Genomic DNA, 20,637 nt, shown 5'->3' on the forward strand with positions numbered 1-20,637 from the left:
CTGCAAAGGCAGAAAGACAACTCCGAGATGGCCAAGCAGATACAGTGCAGCACAAACAGTTTCTCTCTCTTTGTTTTATTGGCTATATTTCTTTACTTACATTTCAAATGTTATTCCCTTTCCTGGTTTCCTGTCCATAATTCCCCCTCCCCCTCCCCCATAAGGGTGTTTCCCCCATCAACCCCCCTTCCCACCCCCTGACATTCCCCTGCACTGGGGGTCCAACCTTGGCAGGGACAAGGGCTTCCCCTTCCACTGGTGCCCAACAAGGCTATTCTCTGCTACATATGCAGTTGGAGCCCAGGGTCAGTCCATGTACAGTCTTTGGGCAGTGGTTTAGTCCCTGGAAGCTCTGGTTGGTTGGCATTGTTGTTCTTATAGGGTTGCAAGCCCTTTCAGCTCTTTCAATTCTTTCTCTAATTCCCCCAAAGGGTGTCCCATTCCCAGTTCAGTGGTTTGCTGCTAGCATTTGCCTCTGTATTTGACATGTTCTGACTGTGTCTCTCAGGAGAGATCTAGATCCAGTTCCTGTCAGCATTCACTTCTTAGCTTCATCAATCTTAGCTAGTTTTGGTGGCTGAATATATATATGGGCCTCATGTGGGATGGGCTCTGAATGGCCGCTCCTTCAGTCTGTGGTCTAAGCTTTGCCTCCATATCCCCTCCTATGAATATTTTTGTTCCCCCTTTTAAGAAGGATTGGAAGCATCCACATTTTGGTTATTCTCCTTCTTGAGCTTCATGTGGTCTGTGGATTGCATCTAGGGTAATTCGAACTTTTGGGCTAATGTCCACTTATCAATGAGTGCATACCAAGTATGTTTTTCTGTGATTGGGTTACCTCACTCAGGATGATATTTTCTAGTTCATTCCATTTGCCTATGAATTTCATGAAGTCATTGTTTTTGATTGTTGAGTAGTACTCCATTGTGTAGACAGTACAAACAGTCTCTTAAGATAAGCATCTGGTTCTCAAGTAAGAGGACTGGATGGCACCACCTGACACTCACAGTTCATCTTCTTACTTCACCAGGAAGGAGAAGTGGCCATCCACCTTGGGTCCTTAGCTTGAATCAGAGAATAAACTAATGGTATCCTTTGATAACAAGAGTTAATTTTGCAGTTTAAAGCCCCCTTGAGTTAGAGTCCTGCATCCAACAGAAGCCAAGACAAGGGCACCAACTTTCTTGCTGTCCAATTCAAGGTGATGTCTCTCAGACTCTTGGGAAAAACATTCATAAAGTACACACAAAGTCAACATGTAAAAGGCCAACTTGCTCTTCTAAAGTGTGAGCGCGTGTGTGTACACATAGATATGTATATATAAGTATAAATATAAATAAGTATATATTTCTATATAAATAAGCATATATAAATATGAATAAATATGTGTAAGTGTAAATACATAAAATATTTATATATAAATGTATATAGTTCAAGGAGAAGAAATTGTATTTATAATTCAAAGCTTTCTAAGGTAAGTGCTCTGTGGAAGATGGGAAGAAAATGTTTCCCTTCCTCTGTTCCCTTCCCTTTTCTTCCTTCCTCTTGAGATAGGGTCTCTTGTTTCCCAAGCTGGCCTTAAACTCACTATACAGCAGAGGATGTCCTCGAACTTCTGATCCTCTTCCCTTCAACTTCCAAGTGTTGAGACATCACCAAGACCAGTTTATCTGGTTTATTCTATGTGGAATCCAGAGCTTCATGCACGCTAGGCAAGCGTTGCATCAACTGCCATGCCCTCAGCTCTCAGATCTACATTCTTGGGAAGAGTAATGTCTTTTTTATCCAAGGTAGCTATTGCAAAATTTAAGGTTATGAGGTAATTTTTCCTCTGAATTATGATGTCCACATTGTCATTTAACCAACTCTTTTTTTTTCTGTTAGAGTAAGCCCTCTCCAAAGATCTTTCTTCATGCTTTCAAAGAGAAACTCACTTCGTGCAGAGAGTCGTGGTTTTCTCAGCTTGCCTTGGCCCAGTGAGATGTCTTGATTACTGATTTCCAGTGCCACTGTGTAGATTATGGCTGTGAAGTTTATGATCCATATCTAGGGTTTGCTAGTCCTAGGCAAGTCATGCCTGTTTTTACTTTGCCTGTGGTTTTGCAGTTCTTCAGTCAGTCAGTCCTCTTTCCCCTTCTGAATCAGGCAGCATTGTTCTGCATGTGTGCCTGGAGTCCATGGAGGCCAGAAGAAGGTACTGGATCCCCTGGAACTGGAGTTAAAAAATGGTTGTGGGTAACCATGTAGATGTTGAGAGCTGAACCTGGGTCCTCTGGAAGAGCAGCAAGTGCTCTTTTTTTTTTTTTTTCTAGGCAAGCGCTCTACCACTGAGCTAAATCCCCAACCCCGCAAGTGCTCTTAACTTCTGAGCCATCTCTTCAGCACTGCCTCCCACCCCCGACTCCCACCTCTTTTCTTTTAAGCTTTAATAGAACAACCTGGAAGATGAGGAAACAGAATACTTACATTCATAGCAGGAACAGGGCATAACTAGTGTGTCAATCAACAAATCAGAGGCCAAAAGGGACCAATGCAGGTGTGTTAATAGGTACCAGGAACCAATAAAATTGGCAGTAAATTCATCAAAGGATAAGTTTGAAAGCATAGCTTGTTTTAAAAGCCCCTTGCAATTGATCATTCTGTCTAAATGGCCATGAAGCAGCTATGCATGGAGCTCTCAACTTGAGGGCTGAAAAATCACAGCCAAGGGGCCGGTGCTAGAGGACTCCTCCTCACCCAGTTACTGGTTGTGGCTTGACTGGAAAGTCAGTAGGCATTTTTTTCTTTTTATTTCTTCCTAGAGAAGGAGACTGGGGAAGCATTCTCTGAGTTTATATGCAAGTTTTAGGAACACAAAACCAAAATTCTTTCTCTGGACACTCAGTGGTCCTCAGACCATGGAGAGTGAGTTTGGAGTTGTTTATTTTTGAGACAGGGTCTTATGCAGCAGAGTAGGCTGTCCTACACTATGTACCCTGGACTTGAACTTTCCATAGTCCTTTTACCTCAGTCTCCCAAGTCCTGGGATTATGGGCATACGCCATTGTATCCAGCTCAGACACTGATTTCAGAAAGAAGGCTGGCTAGTACACGCCTTTGATCCCAGCACTTGGGATGGATCTCTGTGAGTTCGAAGCCAGCCTGGTTTAGGACAAGTTTAGGACAGCCAGTGCTACACAGAGAAACCCCGTATCAAAAAAACGAAAACAAAATAAAACAAAACCCTAAGCCCCACAAACAGGCGGGGTTATCTTTCGTTTTATTAATACGAGTCTCCCTCTCCGGGTATATTTCTCCTGTTGTGGGTCCTCTGTTGGTCAAGGCTGTCACTTGCATTCGTTGCTCTTGGCATTGCTATGGCTCTGTGGTGTCTCGGTTGACTTCTATCCCTTGGGTGTTTTGCTGACACCTCATTTGATCTTTTTTTCTGGGACTCTGAGTGCATTTTATGTATAGATACAACATATGGTTCCCTACTCAGAGCTCTGCCTTTTTAAGGAGATGGCTGAGATGATACCCATACACCGTTGCCTGTCAATCATCTTGAAATTCTCACATTTGGACAAAGTGTGAATTTATTTTAAAGTGGGCATATGTTAGCTGTTCAGTTAATTCATCTGTTAAGCAAACATTTGTCAAGCATCCCTCGAATTTCTAGGCACAGATGATATAGAAACTGACAGGGAACAAAGCGGGCCGGGATTCTCAAGAGTGCGAAATGGCGGCAGCCTGTGGGGACTGAACCAGAAATCTATCAGTGTAAATGCCCAGAAGACAGAGAAGTAGGCAGCAGACTAGAGTGCCGGGGGCGACGGCATGGAAAGGACATGGGTTGGACGATCTGCATAGCTGGCTTTGAGGAAGTCATGTTCTGAGCTAAGCCCAGGGTTCTCGAGAAGCAGGCAGTCATGGGGAGACTTGAGGATAGAGTGTCAGGGTAAGAAGTATCCCTGATGGAGCCTGACGCAAGATGAGCTGTATATATTTGGGAAAGCCGATGTCAGGGTGGCCGGTGCCAGTGAATGAGTGTAGAGAATGAGATGGGATCTGAAAGGCTGTTTCCACATGACCTTAACTGTAAGCCGCGGAGAAGCATGGGATCAGACTGGCTCAGGCAGAAAGGACATATCTAATCTCACACAGAAATGTCGGGGTAGTGCAGATTCCAGGGCTGGACAGGCTCAGCAGTAGCTCATGCTCTCCCAGCTCTCGCTCTGTCGTCTTTTGACCACATCTTTCAGGGCCTCAGGTTTTCTGAGATTGGGCTAGTATCTGTTAACACATAAATGCAATGACCTCCATGCCTTCTTTAAGGGTAGTTAATTCTGATGCACTTTCAGATACCATTGGTAGCTGTGTTGAGTTTCTTCCTGGTAATGCTGAGGAACCAACTAACTAGCCAACAACTAACTAACTAACTAACTAACTAACTAACTAACTAACTAATCTAAACTAACTCACTGGTTGACTCTTACAGGCCATCTGGAAGGACTTAAATGTATCTTTTTCCAAACAAAGCTTGACTCCTGGGGAAAGATTTACTTGTCATGTGACCTTGTGGGAGAGACTTGGAGCTGAGACAGTAGGCAGGACCTCACCTTGGCCAGAGTGCTTAATTTTGCATATATCTTATCTTCTACTTAAACCTATCCTCAGGTAAGGACCCTAGAGATCACTCTGTCCCTCTTCCCGGCATGACCTCACTAAATACATCTCCTTTTCCTGATTTTCACTGTTAATTTTGCTTATTTAATTGACTTATTCTGGTTGGGTAGCTAAAACTGGATCGTTGGGACCCAGGCTGTGACCCTCACCCCCACCAAGGCAGGTAACGTAACTACTTACTATGTAGGGATGGGCTAACACGTTCAGCTTTGCTCGGTGGTTCTTGACCTATGGTACTGGGAATAGTGGTGTGTGTGTATTCCTTAGGACTCATTAGGAATGCAAGCCTGGCCTTCCTTTCCAGCCTCTGCCTCGGACCCTGCAGCTGCCGCGATATTGATGCCCAAGAAGAACCGGATTGCCATCTAGGAACTCCTTTTTAAGGAAGGGGTGATGGTTGCCCAAACACCCCGAGCTGGCAGACAAGAATGTGCCCAACCTTCACGTCATGAAGGCCACGCAGTCTCTTAAGTCTCGAGGCTACGTGAAGGAGCAGTTTGCTTGGAGACATTTCTACTGGTACTTCACAAATGAGGGCATCCAGTATCTCCGAGATTACCTGCACCTACCTCTGGGGATCGTGCCCGCCACCCTGCGCCACAGCCGTCCGGAGAACGGCAGGTCTCGGCCCAAAGGTCCAGAGGGTAAGCAGCCTGCAAGATTCACAAGAGGGGAGGCAGACAGAGACACCTACAGACGGAGTGCTGTGCCCCCTGGAGCTGACAAGAAAGCTGAGGCTGGGGCTGACTCAGCAACAGAATTCCAGTTTAGAGGGGGCTTCGGTCGTGGACGTGGTCAGCCACCTCAGTGACGTTGGAGATTATGTTGTGTTGAATAAATTTTAAAGGAAAACTTGAAAAAAAAAGAATGCAAGCCTGAAGGTATCAGGAACTCTGGGGGAACTGAGCCCAGTTATCAGGGGTTTCATAAGCCAGCCACACAATTCTCATGCATACTAAAAATGTCTTAAATATTTATTCTATGTAAATATAAGTCATAGGCTTTCAAGGTCTGTTGAGAGTTATGATGAACTTGTAGCCCTGCTCCTTCCAAATGTTTTCTTCCTGTTAGAGACCCACCTGGGATGAGGAGTTACACTCACTTATGTCTCCTCAGGCTCCTCTTCAACAAGCGCCTCTCAGACTTTCTTGTTTTGTGATTTTGACATTATGAAGAACACTCACTGGTCAGGTATATAATACGTTAAGATCTCCCGTAGTGGCATTTCTCTAGCATCAATTTCTTGATTAGGATAGAGTTTGTGAGTTTAGAATAGAGGCAGGAGGAACACCCATTCAGAGCCTGCCCCACATGTGGCCCATACATATACAGCCACCAAACTAGATAAGATGGATGAAGCAAAGAAGTGCAGGCTGACAGGAACCGGATGTAGATCTTTCCTGAGAGACACAGCCAGAATACGGCAAATACATAGGCGAATGCCAGCAGCAAACCACTGAACTGAGAATGGGACCCCTGTTGAAGGAATCAGAGAAAGGGCTGGAAAAGCTTGAAGGGGCTCGAGACTCCATATGTACAACAATGCCAAGCAACCAGAGCTTCCAGGGACTAAGCCACTACCTAAAGACTATACATGGACTGACCCTGGACTCTGACCTCATAGGTAGCAATGAATAGCCTAGTAAGAGCACCAGTGGAAGGGGAAGCCCTTGGTCCTGCTAAGACTGAACCCCCAGTGAATGAGATTGTTGGGGGGAGGGTGGTAGTGGGGGGAGGATGGGGAGGGGAACACCCATATGGAAAGGAAGGGGGAGGGGCTGGGGCATGTTGACCTGGAAACCGAGAAAGGGAATAACAGTTGAAATGTAAATAAGAAATACCCAAGCTAATAAAGATGGGGGAAAAAAAGGATAGGGTTTGTGGTTCTGGGAGAGCACAGATCTTGAATGTTCTTCTCTTCAGGGGTGCGACTGTCACCCCTCATTCATGAGGTTCACCTCACCAATCTGAATTCAGTGTGAAAGATTTCTAAGCAGGAGACCTACATGACTTATTTGGAAGTGTTCTCCGTGAAAAGTTGTTTTCCTCTCGTTTATTAATTTATGCAATATTGACTTACATAAGTAGGCTTTCAGGTTTTAAACTTTTTGTTCAAATGATTTTAAGGCTCCTCTGTCCCTTTGGTCTATTAGATGTGTGTATGTGTGTATATGTGGCATGTGCATATATGGGGTATGTGCATATGCATGTGCATGTATGTTGTATATATGTGTACATACATATGTATATATATATCTTGTCTGCATATATTCTATGTGTTGTAGGTATATATTTGTGTATTTGTAGGTTGCATCTGTATGTGTGCACATGTATGTGTGTATTTGTTGTGCATACATGTATATGCATATATGTTGCATATGTGTATGTATATATTTTGTGTGTGCTGTATGTCGGCATGTGTGTAGTGTATGTGCTACTAATGTTGTATGTGTACATGTGTGTGTTAATATCTCCTTTCGTTATGGCTCTACAAGATGCTCTAGGCTCATTTCTCACATCTCCTCTTGCAGTCTTAGAATCATCCGTTTGCCACTTAAGTTTGACAGATACCAATTTAAGCTTATAATCTGAAGAAAGGATATGTTGGAAGATTTGTGACTTCTAGGTTCTACATAGCTACCTAAAAGCATGTATGTATGTATGACCTGAGAGGCAAAGTGAAACTCTCTAGGGAGACAAAGAAGACTAACTGGGGGTGTGTGTGTGTGAGAAACAATAGGGTAGCATGTGCTGGATTTGTAATGTAGACTTATATGAAAATGTCTCTGTCTAGCCCAGTGCCATGTGCAACAGATTTTAACAATGAAAACTAGGAAGTGCATTCCAGAGGAAGCTAAATTCCACCATAGGGAAACACAGGCTGAGTTAAGAGTCAGATGTCATTCCAAGTGTAATCAAATGCCATGGGCTGGAGACAGACTCTTTTATCAACCTATCTTTGATCTATTTACTGGAAGGATTTACTGTAGGGTGAGCAAGGTTAAAACCAAAAGAGCTGGGATGTAGGAGCTGATGGCATCAGTGCAAAGATGGAGACTTACCGAGAGGCAGTAGTGATGCAAGCACTGTGAATTGGCCAGCTTGTCTCCCATGGAGGGACCGGAAGGATCAGACTGTGGACCGAGGAATGGCAGGCGGAATGAGATCAAAGAGGAAGAAAACAAACCAAGGTCAAGAGTGGTAGCTGAGTGAGTTTAGAAAACTCAGAGGCTCAGGCTTTGGGTGGACAACCAAGTGCTGTGTCTTGGGTGTGGTAAGTTTGAGCTTCACATTAAAACACATAATAAGACACTTGAAGGAGATATCTTCCAGGTTTGCAAATGGTCTCCGTTTGAATCTGGGGAGAGCTCAGGGTTACACAGGTACAGGTGGGAATGCTTGACATCTTGACATGGTGTCTGAGGCTCTGGGATATTCCTCTCAAGGAAAGATTTTAATGAAGTAGGTAAGTAGGTGAAGAATAACTGTCAGACAGACTCAAGAAAGGAAGCCATGAACGAATCATAAGGGGATTAGAAATAGGATCCCAGCATCATGGCAACTGGGAGAAAGACATCTTTGGGAAGGAGGTGGCAGTAACTGTAGACTTCTGGCGGGACTAAGGAAGACAGGCTGAAGACTGTCCCTTGACCTTATGATTTCTTTTCTCTTCACAGTTGAACACGATTCCTTTAGTCCTTTGTCTAGGGTGGAGGAGAATTTGGTCATCTTGACCAGAGTTGTTTCTCAGTGGTGGAGGAAGAAAGCAGGTTGGTTGTGTTTTGTAAATGTTAGCCATGGAAATGTGGAAGGAACAGTTGGAAACTCTTTAAAATGAATGGATGTGGAAAGAGCTCAGTCATGCTAAGGCAGTGAGAGCACCACAAACATTTTCAGATGTGAAATATTTGAACATACGTATATGCCAGTGGGAATGGGGCACTTGAGAGGCAATAAAATGATAATGTAGAAAGGGAGATTATCATTCAGACCGTGACAGGAAGGAGAATGGATTCTGAATAGAGGGCAGTTCTGAGAACTGGAGAGAATAGCAGGATGCCAGAGATAAACTCTAGCTTAATTCTTAAAATTGGATTTGGATTTGTTCCAATCCTGACTCCTCAATCCCAATCTGTCCTGGTGGACATTTTTCCCTTAAGTATCATTGACTGAAGGATGAATTGTTGAACAGATCAAAAAAAAAAGTACAAGTAAAATATACCTAAACTGAAAACCAGCCTGGCTCCTGACTCTGCAGGAATGAATTATAACAAGCCAGCAGAAGCAGCATAAATATGACGAGATACATCTGAAGGAAAGCAAGTGCCAATTGTAATTGGTTTTCTGGAGGAGAGAGAGCTTGGATCAGTTTGAAAGACAAGGTAAAGGAAGGTTAATTGGACGTGGTTATTTATAGGTTTGTGTCTCTTACATTTTATATATGAAAACCATCCCATTCTGCTGGTTTTTCTTCAGAAACACATTGACATTATCACCCTTGAAAACTTTCCCCATGACACTCCAGGACAGGAGTGAGTCCGCTACGCTGACATCCTAGCCCTAGGGAGGAGAAAGAGTCAGGTAGTTACCCCACTGGTGTAGGCTACACCCACGCCACGCATGGAGAAAGATGTTACCCCTCTCCCGTGCTGCTGGCTCTGCCACAAATCTCTGGGATTTCTCATAAGAGAAGGAATGTTGCTGTGTTAGGGAGACAAAGGAGAGAATTAGTAACTTGGGGTATTGGATTGCTCCCCTGTTTCAAACAGTGTTGTTTCTCCTGCTCAAACATCAGCTTTGTTTCTCTTTATTTAGCTCTTAAAATGTTTCAGTTAAAATTATTTATTATTTTAATGTTTATGGTTTATTAATTGGGTTAAAGAAGTTCATATATGTGCTCTGCATTCATTTCTCTCTTCAAATTATGTATGTGCATGTGCATGTGCGTGTGCGTGTGCGTGTGTGTGTGTGTGTGTGTGTGTGTGTGTGTGTGTGTGCATGAGTGCAGTACCCTCAGAGGCCAGAAGAGAGTGTCAGATTCTGAGGTCTCCATGGTTTGGGATTGACATAGTGACATGATGTCATCTACAAAATTCATACCCAGAAACAGCAACCATATATAAGATTATTGAAAGAAACCAAACCAAACCAAAATCCAAATTAAAACAAACCAAAAACAAACAAAAACCAAAGCAAAAACAAAAACAAACAAAAACTCTTGCAAACACTCATATTGTTATAAGTATTTTGGGCTTTGGTCATGTTGATTCTCAGTCATAAGTGGTCCAGGGCTGAGGATTGGATATACCTCTGAGTAATTCTGGTGGGCACACTCAGTTGAGACCCCTGACCCCAAAAATTCATTGTCTACTGCTCATTCCCCCCACCCCTTTCTCATTTAAAATTCGTGCTTTTCAACATTTTCTGGGAGGAAGAAATCAATGGCTGTGCTCTAACTTCACCTTCCCATGTGTAGGCATGTAGACACAAAATCATACTGACGTATCATCCTGAAGGCAGTTTTGGTTGGGGAGTATTGTCTAAATGTATGTGTTGGTCAGCTTCTCAGAGTAGAATGAATGTGTGTGTGTGTGTGTGTGTGTGTGTGTGTGTGTGTGTGTGTGTGTGTGTGGCATAGAGACCTTTTCAAAGAAGGTGACATAAAAAGTCAGCCAGCAACATGTCATGTGTTAGGTAGTCCTTTCTGTTCTGCTATCCTAATATTGTTTGTGTTACTATCAAGTTTGCAAAAGATGGGTTATATGGGCGGCACAGAGCACAAAATTATGATTAAGATTATGGTGTGAAAACTTATGGTATAAGGAAAACAATTCCTTGGAAGAAAAGAGTTATACAGTCACAGTGAGTCTTCAGCAAGGTGTGTATGGGGGGGGGACTGGAAGTAATGTTATATGGAAAGTTGTGGTATTGATATATTCTTAGTTAGAAAGCATTAAGCAAGTGAAAACAGTACCAATTAATGTGACTGACAGTGTCCATGGGTTCTTACTGCCATAGATCTAGAAACTTTTCTGAAGTGAAAAAAGTGAGTTTTGTGTTGATGGGTGCTTACTTCTTGGCCTTTCTTGGATTCTGCATCCATGTTGAGGGGCCCTGCCTAGCTCTCCTGATGGTCAGTGTCAGATGGTGATGTACAGTCTGAATTCTGAGAAAGAGGGAATAGCAGATCATGAGACTTGTGCAGAAAAATGTGCTTAGTGTGGGTTTAAAAAGCTGAAGCACATTCTCAATGGTCAAAGAGTACAGAGCAAACTTCCAGGCCCTTAGGAAATCTTCCGTCTCTCCCGTGTCACCAGAGGCCACAGGATCCTCAGACAGTGGTGGTACACTTTCCTGGGCCTGGATGCCCAAACTGTTGTCTTGCTGGTCTCAGTGCTTTGGGCTAGGGGCTCAGTCCGAGGTCACAGCCCTAGGAATCCCAGCCACAACTGAGGTACATTCTGTTCAATTCAGAGTTCACAAAAGGATAATATTAAATTTTATTACGCTCATTTATATTGTGTTCATGTGCATCTGTCTGTCTGCATGTCTGTTGGTCTGCATACACGTGGATCTACCCATGTCACAGTGTAAGGAGGTCAGAGGACAGCTTGGAAAGTGAATTCATTTTTTCAGTCATGTGGGTTCTGGGGAGTCAACTCAGGTAGACAGACTTGGCAGCAAGTTTTTTATCTATTGAGCGCTCTTGCTGCAATATTAAAAAAAAAACAAAAAACAAACGAAACCTCCTCCTTTCATGTAGGTGGCAGTGATGAGATAGTAAGTCAGTAGACTTGGCATTAAGTGGCTCCTGGGTCATCTTGGGCCACTGAGAAGCTGTTTAGAACCAAGTGAGGGCCGCACAGAGAGGAGTGTGTAGTAGCAGCAGAGCCAAGGGACAGGTAAAATGGAGGAGGTACTGAGGGAGGGACAGAGGCAGCTGTGGTCTAGTTTCCTGCCTAGTTCTCCTAGGCCTCTGTCTTAGGGTTTCTATTGCTGTGATAAAACACCATGACCAAAGACACCTCGAGGAGGAAAGGTTATTTGGTTACATTTCTATATCATAGTCCATCAACAAAAGAAGTCAGGGCAGGAACCCAAACAGGGCAAGAACCTGGAAGCAGGAGCTGATGCAGAGGTCATGGAGGAGTACTGCTTACTGACTTGGTCCTCATGGCTTGCTCAGTCTGCTTTCTTACTTTTGTAAGAAATCTTATGAAGGGATTTTCTCAATTAAGATCTCCTCTTCCAAGATATGTCTAGGTTTATGTCAAGTTGACAAAAGCCAACCAGCATACTGTCTATCAGGGTGTCCTACTGATGGGCAGGACCTGAAAGGCAGATTGACAAGGGAACTGAGGGTAGGAAGAATAGAAAAAAGATCTGACTCCAACAGGCAATGAGCAGCCCAGGCAGGTCACTCAGAGCTCGCACCACTGCCTTTCTCTTGTTTCTGCTCTAAGATTTTTTTCTTCCTCCTTGGATATTAAGAGCAGGGAAAGATATATTTTCTCATTGTATGTAAGAGGCTACACACAAATGGTTCCTGTCTCTTACAGCCTCTCACACCCTTTAGGTGGAACTGCAGTGTCTCTCTGTCTCCAGTCGACCCTATGATGCTAGGTTTTGTAGTATCACTTTCTCAGCAAGAATAAAATGGGATGAGGGATAAGCTTTCAATGTTCTAAGGAGAATGGGGGTAATGAAAGCCACAGATTCAGCTCAGAAGGAGCAGCAAGCCACTCAAGATACAAACACATCACACCTTTATTAAATGCATCCATCATTGAGGTCCATGGGCATGGGCCTTTGTGATGTCAGCCTGGATGCTGCTAGATTTCTTGGGCTTTTCAGCTTGATCTTGCAGGAACTCTGTAATACACATAAGGAAGGGTGCTTTAACCCATTTGTCACAAAAGCAGAGCTCTTTCTGTCCTTCCTTCCTTTTTAGTTTTGAGACAGGATTTCTCCATGTAGCCCTGGCTGTCCAAGAACTTGCTCTGTAGACCAGGCTGGCTTTGCACTCAGAGATCTGCCTGCCTCTGCTTCCTGAGTTTTGGGATTAAAGGTTTCCCCCATATCCAAGGTTCTTTCTTCATTAGGAATTCCTGAGGTTGTTTTAATGTTTCATACAGAAAATTAGTGATTCTTATATCCTATCAAGTGGATAAACAGAGTTCATATCTTTTTCTGGTGTGTTAATAAAATACTGATGCTGTTAGTCTCTTAAACAGCTGCAGGCTAATCAGCCCTTTTTGTGTATTGGTTTACAGTTGGGAACCTCCCTTGTCCTATTTACTGCCAAGCCACACTTAACTTCCTTTGTTATGTAGGGATGATATCTTCAATGCAACCAACATCAATCAATGTAACCAACTCATTTACTAGGTAGAGCTACTAACCTGACAACCTTGTTTGTAATTAATCTTTGCTGCTTGGTCATATTTGCTATTTTGTTCTTTGTGTGACAGTCTCAGAATTCCGTGGGTGAGAGCGATAAACCTACTTGGTGTTCAGCTCTCAGAAAACAACAGATGACACTTCTGTCTTTCTTTCTTTTCTTTTCTTTTTTTTAATTAACTTGAGTATTTCTTATATACATTTCGAATGTTATTCCCTTTCCCGGTTTCTGGGCAAAAATCCCCCTCCCCCTCCCCCTCCCCCCCTCCCCTTCCTTATGGGTATTCCCCTCCCAACCCTCCCCCCATTGCCGCCCTCCCCCCAACAGTCAGTTCACTGGGGGTTCAAGCTCTTCCAGTTCTTTCTCTGATTCCTTCAACGGGGGTTCTATTCTCAGTTCAGTGGTTTGCTGCTGGCATTCGCTTCTGTATTTGCTGTATTCTGGCTGTGTCTCTCAGGAGCGATCTACATCCGGCTCCTGTCGGTCTGCACTTCTTTGCTTCATCCATCTTGTCTAATTGGGTGGCTGTATATGTATGGGCCACATGTGGGGCAGGCTCTGAATGGGTGTTCCTTCAGTCTCTGTTTTAATCTTTGTCTCCCTGTTCCCTCCCAAGGGTATTCTTGTTCCCCTTTTAAAGAAGGCGTGAAACATTCACATTTTGATCATCCGTCTTGAGTTTCATTTGTTCTAGGCATCTAAGGTAATTCAAGCATTTGGGCTAATAGCCACTTATCAATGAGTGCATACCATGTATGTCTTTCTGTGATTGGGTTAGCTCACTCAGGATGATGTTTTCCAGTTCCAACCATTTGCCTACGAATTTCATAAAGTTGTTGTTTTTGATAGCTGAGTAATATTCCATTGTGTAGATGTACCACATTTTCTGTATCCATTCCTCTGTTGAAGGGCATCTGGGTTCTTTCCAGCTTCTGGCTATTATAAATAAGGCTGCGATGAACATAGTGGAGCACGTGTCTTTTTTATATGTTGGGGCATCTTTTGGGTATATGCCCAAGAGAGGTATAGCTGGATCCTCAGGCAGTTCAATGTCCAATTTTCTGAGGATCCTCCAGACTGATTTCCAGAATGGTTGTACCAGTCTGCAATCCCACCAACAATGGAGGAGTGTTTCTCTTTCTCCGCATCCTTGCCAGCATCTGCTGTCCCCTGAGTTTTTGATCTTAGCCATTCTCACTGGTGTGAGGTGAAATCTCAGGGTTGTTTTGATTTGCATTTCCCTTATGACTAAAGATGTTGAACATTTCTTTAGGTGTTCTCAGCCATTCGGCATTCCTCAGCTGTGAATTGTTTGTTTAGCTCTGAACCCCATTTTTTAATAGGGTTGTTTGTCTCCCTGCGGTCTAACTTCTTGAGTTCTTTGTATATTTTGGATATAAGGCCTCTATCTGTTGTAGGATTGGTAAAGATCTTTTCCCAATCTGTTGGTTGCCGTTTTGTCCTAACCACAGACACTTCTGTCTTTCAACAGTGAGAACTGTTTTTATTTTCTGAGAACCTGTAGGTAAGGTCCTCTCATCATTGTGAATTTCTAAGATGAATTACAGAAAGCATGATCATATGTTACTGTACCACATCATGACTGTGTGTGTTGGCCACAGAAATTGGACTATAAGTTTGTGATTGATACACTTATTTTTGGCACTACTTCTGACAGGAAAACCAGAACTGCCGTGCACCCAGGATGCTGTCAGGGACCAACACAGCTTCTGTTGTTTGGCTCCATGTTGGAGGGGGAAAGATGGCCTTTCCAAGTCTGTTTGCAGTGTTGGAGATTAACCTCAGATGTCCTGCAAATCCACCAATGAACTGAGCTCTCCGCCTCTCTTTCTGACTTTGAACATCCCAGTCAGGAAGGATAAGGCTATGCCTATTTTCTGCAATGTGATTGGAACAAATAAACATCCATAGTCTATGTTTGTAGCAGGATTGGAGGCATTATAGCTTCTCATTTAAAACTGGAAAAAGTCAGGTGGGGAATGTGGGTTAGTTGGGAGAGCGCTTGCCTAGTGTGAATGAAGCCCAGGGTTTGATCCTGACATTACATAAACCAGGTGTGGTGGTGCACCACTTGGCAGCCCAGTACCAAGGATATTGAGGCAGGACGATCAGAAGTTCAAGGTCATCCTGAACTATACAGTAAGAGCCATGCCAGCTTAGGCTAAATGGAACCCTGTCTCAAAACCAAACCAAACCAACCAACCAACCAACCCATCTAACCAACCATCTATCCAACCAACCAACCCATCCAACCATCCCATCCAACTAACCAACCAACCAACCAACCAACCCATCCAACCATCTCATCCAATCAACCAACCAACCAACCGACCCATCCAACCATCCCATCCATCCAACCAACCAACCAACCAACCAACCAACCAACCCATCCAACCATCCCATCCATCCAATCAACCAACCAACCAACCGACCCATCCAACCATCCCATCCATCCAATCAACCAACCAACCAACCGACCCATCCAACCATCCCATCCATCTAACCAACCAACCAACCAACCATCCCATCCATCCAATCAACCAACCAACCAACCGACCCATCCAACCATCCCATCCATCCAATCAACCAACCAACCAACCGACCCATCCAACCATCCCATCCATCTAACCAACCAACCAACCAACCAACCAACCAACCCATCCAACCATCCCATCCATCCAACCAACCAACAAACCAACCAACCAACCAACCAAAAATAGAAAACAAATCCATAATCTGGAACAAAGCAAAACCCCCAAACCAAACCAAACAAACCTCATCAATTTTTCAGCAAGCACCATGAAATTTAATTTATAATTTCCAGTTTCATTCTCTTTTTTTTATTCATTTATTATTATATAAGTACACTGTAGCTGTCTTCAGATACATCAGAAGAGGGCATCAGATCTCTTTACAGATGGTTGTGAGCCACCATGTTCTTGCTGGGAATTGAACTCATGACCTCTGGAAGAGCAGTCGGGTGCTCTTAACCGCTGAGCCATCTCTCCAGCTCAGTTTCATTCTCCTTTGAAGCTATTTTACTTGCGTATTAATTCAGCTAGAGGATTTTTTTTCCTTATTTCACTCATGAACTGAGTTTTGGCATCTCAGGTGACTCTTGTCTCTCCTCAGCCCTGAGCTCAGGTGGCTCTTCCATAGAGCGACATCTGCATGGTGTGGTCTACCTCACCTCTGCCAAGCTTGTTGGAGTAGTGAAAAACCTTAACACAGCCTCTGCCAAGCTTGTTGGAGTAGTGAAAAACCTTAACACAGCTCCTGGACTCAGTTCAGTGAACCACAGTCTTTGGGCGAGGTACTTAGAAAATGCATTTTTAATAAGCTGGAAAAGTAAATGCCATGGCCATTAAACTTTCAGAACCCCTGTCTTAGAGAGTCATTTTGCACAGAAAACAAATTTGTTCTCTCAGTTGAAGCTCCTTCCAGGTCAATAGTACTCTGGAAGAAATGAAGCAAGCGTCTCATCCTGTGTTACAGCAAAGTGCTTCCCTAGCAAAGTTGCATCCTGTGTTATAGCAAAAGACTTCCCTAGTAAGCGTTCTCACACTGTGTTAGGGTAAAGGGGTTCCCTAACAAGAGGTCCATCCTGTGGTACACCATAGGGGTTCCCTTCTGTCCTTTGGAAAGTGGTTTTGCATCTCCTGGAAGACCCTAGAGCAGTAGTTCTCAACCTTTCTAATGCTATGACCCTTTAATACAGTTGCTCATGTTGTGGTGACCCCCAACCATAAAATTATTTTCATTGTTACTTCATAACTGTAATTTTACTACTGTTAAGCATCATAATGTAAATCTCTCTGTTTTCTGAGATGGTCTTAGGTGGCCCTTTAAAAGTGTTGTTAGACCCCCAAATGGGTCACGATCCACAGGTTGAGAACAATAGCCCTAGAGGGATTTGTGTAGCAAACGTAGTTAGTGGAACGGTTTGCTCTTGAAGTGGTACGGTGCATAGCTGTGGGTGAGGTTAAAGATTTTAGAGCCTCATGAAGTTGTTATAAGGACCTAGAGCTACTGCATACAAAGCCTGGGGCCTGGGTGTTTAACTCGTCCAGATCTGGGTAGATGCTGTAACAAAGAGAAATGTGAAGGTGCTGGAAAGTTGGCATTTGAGAGAGCTCGCTGCTCTTCCAAAGGTCGGGTGTTTGATTCCCAGCTACCTCAGGCAACGCACAACTGCAAGCAGCTCTAGCTCTAGGGGCCCAAAGCCCTCGTCTGGCCTTTGTGAGCACCTGCACACATGCACACACACACACACACACACACACAGACATACACAGACACACACACACCCCTACCCAGACCCACACATGTACACACTCACACATATGCACATCCATGTGTATACACATACACATATACTTACATACAGATATGGACACACATGCATACATACACACACATGCACCTACATAGACACATAGACACACACAAGCACACATAGGCACATAGCACATAAATAAAAATTAAAAACAAATCTAAAAAAGAGACACAAAGCTTTATTATGTGGGCAGGGGGGAAGGGGAGGGGATGAGTTGAAGGCTTAGGAGTGGGAGCACAGAGTTAGCAACTGAGTGGATGTGAGAACAAGAGAGAATGTGGCTAAGGTAGGAGAGGTTTTTGTGCTCTGTTCTATTCCTCAGGAGACTGCACGAAAGCCAAAGTTTTCCCTCAGGTGACATCACTCCCCACACACTGAGCCGCACCTCTCTGCCTCATGACTTTGTGGCTGTAAGGGCTGTAAGTGGCTTTCACACCCTTGTTTTCCTCCGCTCTCCATCCTGTTGGGATTTGCTCAGCACTACCTCACTACCCTTGCTAACTGCAGCAATGACCTACATTAAGAACACCTCTGCCCTTAGATGCATATGGTGATGATTGATTTTTTGTCAACTTGGCTCAAACCTAGGTGTATCTTGGAGAGGGAACCCCAGCTGGAGTTGCCTCCATCAGACTATCCAGTGGGCTTATCTGAGGCATATTCTTGATTAATGATTGATGCGGTTGTCACCTGGACAGGTGGTCCTGGGTGGTGTAGGGAAGCCTGCTGAGCAAGCCAGTGAGCAGTGCCCTCCACGACTCCTTTCTCTGCTCCTGTTTGAGTTCCTGCCTCAGCTTCCTCCAGTGATGGATAACAGTGAGGCCTGTAAGCCTAACAAGTCCTTTCCTCCCCAAGTTGCTTTGGTCATGGTGTTTGTCACAGCAACAGGTTGCAAACTAAGGCAGATGCCTTGGAGCTTCTAAACTCTGTCCCCTCACTGAAATACTGGTTTTGTGGATTCGTCTTCTGTCTTGAATTTTGCTGACCTTTCTAGATATTTCTGTATCTTGCCAGCTTCCCTTTCACCAAAAGTTTCCAAGTGTGAGAGCATTGTTCAGCATCCCACACTTCCTCCCTTCTTCTGTCTCCTCCTCACTTGAGACCACGTATTTCTGAGGCTTATAGACTAGAGTGGAGCCACAGCTCAGTGCTACAGTCGATGTCTTTAACACACCAAGAACAGACTTCTTGACCTTGACCATGTCAGGTAACCCTAGAAGAGGTTCTTGGCTGATGAATAAAGATGAGATGTTTATGATCACACCTGACACAACCACTTGCCAAGGCACCTGTCGTCATCCATCACTGGGCTGAGAGTGGAATTAGATATAAAACCACTCAGTGTACCTGAGCAGGAAGGTTCTGGCTGCCAAGAAGTGGTGGCAAGATGACAGGACTGGAAACAAAGGTGCCTTTGGGAATTAGATCTAGAATAGATGACTTCAGAAGTGTAGAGACAGTCTCTCTAGGAGACATAGCAGCTCCAGGGAAGGCTGGGATTATACCCTCCCCTCCCTCAGATGTCCTGGGGAGGCAATGGCTCAAGTATGGCCGTTGTGCTCCTCCCTCTAAGAAGCATATCCAGAGCTTGGAGCTCCTCTCTTAATAGGTAGCCACAACACTGTGCTCCTTTTGCACTCTTGTAAAAATAATCCATTGCCTGGGCTGGAGAGATGGTTCAGAGGTTAAGAGCACTGACTGCTCTTCCAGAGGTCCTGAGTTCAATTTCCAGCAACCACATGGTGGCTCACAACCATCTGTAATGAGATCTGATGCCCTCTTCTGGTGTGTCTTAAGATAGCAACACTATATAAAATAAAAACATCTTTAAAAAATATCCATTGCCTGTACTGAAGTTTGAAGTGGGTCATTAAGTGTTTTCTATTAGTTTGATGGTTTTAGATCTGAAATTTAGGTGTGTAATACATTTTAATTTTTTAAAATCTTATTCACTTTGTGTGTGTGTGTGTGTGTGAGAGAGAGAGAGAGACAGAGAGAGAGAGAGAGAGAGAGAGAGAGAGAGAGAGAGAGAAACAGAACTGACAGAAGCTAAATGAGGGCATCAGATCTCCTGAAACAGGAGGATTGTGCAGCACTATATGGGTGCTAGGAACCCAGCCTGGGTCCTCCGCAAGAGTGGCTATCCGTGTGTTTAATCTCTATCTCTCCAGCCCCTTGAGTTAGTGTTTGTTTGTTTTTTAATGGGGTGAAAGATAGGGTCGGATTTCTTTCTTGCCCTGTGAATATCTAGTTTTCCTGGCAGCCAATATGGAAGAGATTGTCCATTACTTAATGTATCTTTTTGGCAAGTTGGTTGAAAGCAAGTTGGCTGTGATGCACAGTGTGGTTTCTGGAGGTTCGTTTTTCCTCCCTATTAGTTTCTGTGACCTCTGAGGTGGAAAACGACAAAACCCTGATGAAGGAAACCGAAGAAGACACCCGAAAATGGAAGGGCCTCCTGGACGCACAGACGGGAAGAATAACTGTTGTTAAAACTGTGCAGCTTTTCCTGTCGAAAGTTTACTTCTGTTTGCTCCCTCGAATGCCTTCCCATGAGCTGCCTTAGATCATTTGGTGGTGGTTGTTGTTGTTTTGGAAATAAGGCAAGATAAAAACAAATGGATTAACCTATATACAAACTAGGAAAGTTGCAGCTATGTGGGCATGGAGCCTCTTGCTGTTTTTCCAGATCTTCTTGCTAGCTTGGACCAGGATGCTCCTTCATAGTTCCTGCAGTCACTTTCAAGGGACATCTCTTGCTCTGGTCTCCAGGCTACATTCCTTTGGTGTCTGTGGAATTGTAGCTCCTTTTCTTTTCTGGAAGATTCCCCTCAGATCTCTCTCTCTCTCTCTCTCTCTCTCTCTCTCTCTCTCTCTCTCTCTCTCCATTTAAATGTTTTTATTTTATGTATTTGGATGATTTGCTTGCATACGTGGATGTATACTATGTGCATGTAGTGCCTGTCAAGCCCACAATAGGTCATCATATCTCCTGGGACTGGAATTACAGACAGTTGTGAGCTACCACAGGCATGCTGGGAAATTGGACCCAGATCCTTTGGAAGAGTCGCAGTTATTTCTCTGGCCCTGTGGAGAACATTTTTTAAGAGTCATAAAAGTAATGCACTGGTCCTCATTGCTTGATCTCTTTAGACATTTAAACACTGTGAGTAGCCTTAGCTTCTGCTGGGGGCATTGATTCTTGATGTGT

General features: G+C 44.0%; 1 long non-coding RNA gene and 1 pseudogene across 2 annotated transcripts in view; both read left to right on the forward strand.

Moving 5' to 3' along the window:
• The window catches only part of LOC134478900 (small ribosomal subunit protein eS10-like), a 207,842-nt gene that overhangs the window by 78,693 nt on the left and 108,512 nt on the right, over nt 1-20,637 (forward strand). The window lies entirely within an intron of this gene.
• LOC148004247 (small ribosomal subunit protein eS10 pseudogene) lies at nt 5,008-5,523 on the forward strand (annotated as a pseudogene).

The sequence above is a fragment of the Rattus norvegicus genome, chromosome 8, assembly GCF_021556685.1.
Source record: "Rattus norvegicus strain SHRSP/BbbUtx chromosome 8, alternate assembly SHRSP_T2T, whole genome shotgun sequence".
Taxonomy (NCBI): Eukaryota; Metazoa; Chordata; class Mammalia; order Rodentia; family Muridae; genus Rattus; species Rattus norvegicus.